This window comes from Sinocyclocheilus rhinocerous, unplaced genomic scaffold (assembly GCF_001515625.1).
Source record: "Sinocyclocheilus rhinocerous isolate Xijiao unplaced genomic scaffold, SAMN03320098_v1.1 scaffold1029, whole genome shotgun sequence".
Taxonomy (NCBI): Eukaryota; Metazoa; Chordata; class Actinopteri; order Cypriniformes; family Cyprinidae; genus Sinocyclocheilus; species Sinocyclocheilus rhinocerous.
In genome coordinates, this window is record NW_015664012.1 from 678727 (window position 1) to 683929 (window position 5203).

The following is a 5203-nucleotide window of genomic DNA, read 5'->3' on the forward strand; positions in this document are numbered from 1 at the left end:
ATATATATAAATTAAATAAAAAAGTTTAATTAAAGTCAACTTTATTTATAAAGCACTTTGAGAAATTACTCAATTAAATTACTTACTAGTACTGTTCAAGGTTGGTAAGATTTTTTAATGTTTTTAAAATATGTCTCTTATGCTCACCAAGGCTGCATTTATTTGATCAAAAATACAGTAAAAACAGTACTATTGTGAAATATTATTACAGTTTTAAAATAGCATACACTATATACCAGAAAATATCCCGGTGGTTGGAGGGCCACATTTTTTCACTTGGAACAATAAATCATGTAAAAGCCACATGCATTAATGAGTACAGATAAACAGGGTCAATTTTTGATTTCATGTTGATAAAAAAAATCACAAATTATAAATTATTAAATGAATGTCTAAAGAAGCTCTCCATCATGTAAAACATGCACAACAGGCCATTGTACAGCTCTCTAGATGAAACAGAAAGCGGATCTTTTTAGTTCCAGCCTTTCTCTCATTCAGTTAAAGCAGTGATGAAGTGCAGGGCATCATTATGAAATCTCCATTGACTAACAGCTGCTGAGAGGCTCCTTCACATACAATAAATCAAGCCCTTAATGTCATTCTTCACAAAGCACCGCACCAGCGCTCTTCTCTCCTGAAATGATCATTCACATGTTAATATGCATATGTATAGCTCAATGATGCCACTGTCATTCATGACCTTCATGCAGAGCAGCAAACAGCTCCCGTTTCCTCCCTGTGTTTTTCCCCCACTTCACTAGATGCAGTGGCGGGCCGTGCATTTTACACCTAGGCCTTCAGTGGCCTCCTACATGAATTAATCCATCTCTTCATACCATCATAATGATGCCACGGCTATAGAAACCAAGATGTTTACATCAATTCATCTCTGAACATAGATACGTAAGGTGAAACTTTACCACAGAGTCTCTGCACAAAACAGCAACTTCTTGAGAACGGTATATACAGGGTGCGAACTACGGGGGAGCTAGGGGGAGCTCGGCTCCCCTTAATAAGACATGGGCTCCCCTGAAAACGGGATTTGTGAAATTTTGGGGGATCTCAAAAAATATTGACAATGTGTTATTTTGACGTGCAATTTCAGTTTTGTGTAATGTGATCATCAAAGTCCATGGAATAGTTCGAACACTGGGTATATATAAGGCAGCCAGGGTCAACGTTAATTACAAGAGAGTGCAAGTTTTATGCGGCTAGTATTAATAAGTGCTTGCTTGCTCATATTCAGCCTAACCTCAAGCAACACATTTTTAATTGATGCAGTGGGACCGTGTCGGCACTCACACTGCCTGAGAGAGTGTGAAATAAAAGACTCTTTCTTTGGGAGAAATCCATATCTCAGCACATCAACAGCCTCACTGTGGCTAGATAAGCATCGGTGGACATTTAAAAGGGATAGTTCAGCCAAAACTTTAAATTCAGTCCTTGTTTACACACCCTCATATCGTTACAAATGACTTTCTTTAGAAAATATTGTGGAAAATATTTGAAATTTGTTTCAGTATTATCGTGGTATTATTGAGGTGCTATTATATTTTAAATTAATTTGAAAATATTTATTTTTATATTTAGTTTTCATTTTAAATTTGGTTAAAGTTATAGTAATTTTGTTGTATGTTTACAATTGTAAAAAAAATTTTGGGGGGGTTATTATGTGTGTGTATATAGTTTTTATTAATTTTATTTCAGTTTTTGTTTTGGTTATTTTACTACAAAAAGTTCAGCTAAATTAAAATAAGATATGTTGCCTTGGGAAATAGCTGAAATAAAAAAAAAGTTTACATATTTTAAGTTATTGTATTTTATTTTAGTTGCATTTATTTTATTGTAAGTAACAAAACTTTTTTATGGCTTTAGTTTCAGTTTTAGTAAACTATAATAAACCTATATTTTTGTTATATGATGAAAGTCATTGATCACTATGGTTCAAATATTTGGGTACTTTATGTCGGTACTTTATGTTTTTGAAAAAAAGTCTGTTATACTCACCAAGGCTGCATTTATCTGATATTGTGTAATATTGTGAAATATTTTTACAATTTAAAATATCTGCTTTCTATTTTATTATATATAAAAATGTAATGTATTCCTGTGATGGCAAAGCTTAATTTTTAGAATCATTACTCCAGTCTTCAGTGTCACATGATCCTTCAGAAATCATTCTAATATGCTGATTTGGTGCTCAAGAAACTTTTCTTAATATTATCAATGTTGAAACATTTTTTTTTATTCTTTGAAAGTAGAAAGTTTAAAAGAACAGCAATTTTCAGAATAATTTATGTTCCACGGAAGAAAGCAGTTTAAGTCATAAAGGTTTGGAATGGCATGAGGGTGAGTAAACAATATCAGATTTTAATTTTTGGGTGAACTATTTCTTACCATAATGTATGTAATTTCACCCAAGACTGTTTAATAGATGACAAAACCATTGTAAACAACAAAACATGTCAAAATGATCAGAGCTTGTGTTGCACAGTAACCACATCTCAAAAGGCTTGTTCTATTTTCACCCCGTTGTGATTTGACTGCGTCTTGTGCAAGCGGTACTATCTTTCCCAAGCAAACGTCAGTTACAGCGACAGGAGGGTCAGCAGAGACAACAAGGATCCAAGAACTAATTTGTTTCCAGAGTGCCGGGTTCTCCATTTCAGGCCTTTGGGGGAATGTCAGAGGCACCTTGAAGCATCGGCGGAACAGATGTCCCTGCACGCAAGCAGCTGAGGACACAAAAACATAATGCGAATGACGTGTGGCAGAATGTTCTCCTGAAGGGGGTCTGCCATCAGGACATGAGTCAAACACGCCCCTCTCTGTCGGACCACCCTCTAAACTTCCATTTAAGAAATCAGAGCAGCTGTTCTGGCTGTATCCTTTGAATTTCTTGACATTTGTAATGGCATTACAGTGCTGCTCTTACATAAATGTCTCTGACAGACCTAATAGTAGCTTGCTTTCTATCTCTGACATCATAGTGGGTTACAGCAGGGCAGCGTGAGCATGGTACGCAGCGTGCTGCAGCCTCTCCAGCGTGACGGATGATAAATCCATCCACTTGTCCAACAGAAAGCACTCCTGCTACCCCAAGAGGAGCACATCCATTAAGATATCAGAGCCAAACTAGCCCATAAACATTCATCCATCAAAATGAGTGGAGCCCACGGCCAGACATGTCTGAGAGCAGTTAGGGAGCTGGAGTGCCCCAGTACTGACTCAATCACTGCCAGGGAACCTGGTTGTCATCAGTGACCTCTGGGTGTCTGACTGGATGACCCTTACGGTAATAGACAAATCACTTTCTGCTCAGAAGACCGTGGGACAATGCAACCTGGAACTACTGCAAATAGATGAAAATACACTATGAGCTTGCTTTCAAAACTTGATTTCTGCTCAATTTACTTAAAGGGTTAGTTCACCCAAAAATAAAAATTAGCCTGTGTTTTACTCACCCTCAAAGCATCCTAGGTGTATGTGACTTTCTTCTTTCAGACGAATCCAATCTGAGTTATATTAAAAATTGTCCTGGCCCCTCCAAGCCTTTCAATGGTGGTAAGCGGGTGTTGGTTATCAACAGTTCAGAAGACGTGAAATAAAGTGCGCGCATCCGTAATAAATCGTCCCTCACACGGCTCCGAGGGGTGAATAAAGGCCTCCTGTAGTGAATCCATGCATTTTTGTAAGATAAATATCCATATTTCAAACGTAATAAACACTTTTTGGTAACGGTTTAGATTACAACCCGCAATGTACTGCGTAAGTAAACAGAATTTACAGCGTAACTTTTTTGTAATTACAGTGTACCTATTCAGTACCTCCGTGTAAGAATATGGTAACAATATGCAAAGTTTGGGGAATAAAGGAGTAATAATCTGTAAATTATTTCTACTGTAAGTATTTTGAAACTAAGGGGTACCTATTCTAATATTACGGGGTATGTATGACCTAACAATCTTATATTTGCAAGCGATTAAGCAAAAACATACACTGTGTACTTTTTTATAGCCGACACATATAAAACACGCTGGTAATTGTTTCCACACGATATCTCAATTCAAATGCTGGATTGAGACTGTTGGGTTAGGAAGCTGGCTTGATTTGACCCAATTTGGGTTGATATCAGTAATAAGTAACCCGACGTTGCTGGGTTATGAATGTGGAGGACGTGAATGAGAACATGCAGCAAGTCACGTGAGTTCAAACGTGAACGGCTCAGTGTGCGACGAAATGCGTGACTGCGGTGCTTAAGACGGGAACATGTGTGGAAAATAGGAGAAAACTAATCGAAGCGCAGACGAGGGACAACTTTGAAACTGTCTGGAGTGTGTTCCTTTAAAACTGCAGCAGTGAATGTGGTGAGCGCGAAGGAAACAGCTGGAATGGCGCATGAGACGAGTCTATCCGTGTTTGCGGCGCTCATGACAGGAATATGTGTAGAAAATACAAGAAAACTAATCGACACGAAGAGGAACCATAATTCCTCCATTCAGTTAGGCCTAAGACATCGAGAGTCAGGCAGACATATAACAACCCAGCCACAACACATAATTGCGAATAACATGCCTTACCTTAACACAGAATATAACGGGGGGGAGGGGTGTTCGTGCGCTTGCGCGTGCCTCAAAAGAGGGGTTACAATGACTTACAAAGATACATAACAGCTACAAGTGTATGCACTACTTGCTTTCTGCGCAGGACGTATGCGTTGTGCGCGCGCCTCTGAGGAATGCAGGAGCAAAGGAAACAAAGTTTCCTTACTTTAGCAAAGGAAAACCAGTCTCCTCTTGGCTTATATCGAAATCCTCCGCCATTTTTCTTTACAAATCCTCGTTTTGTGCTTCTATTTCGTGAATGGCGTTTTGTTTTGTTTTGTCTCCGCGTTCGTCACTAATCACGCAACATCAATGTCTTATGTCATCCGCCGGAACAGTCACATACACCTAGGATGCTTTGAGGGTGAGTAAAACACAGGCTAATATTCATTTTTGGGTGAACTAACCCTTTAATTAAAATGAGGAAATGGTTTTCTTTACACTGTTTCCATTTGTAATCTGTTTCAAATTAAGCTTTTCTCATTCGTTAACTGACTATGTGTTTGTCTCAATTTTGTTTCACAGTTTTTGTCTTGATTCTGTTTCACAGTGTCTTCAGTTTTTAAATCACATTATTGCATATTTTAAACATTTCATTA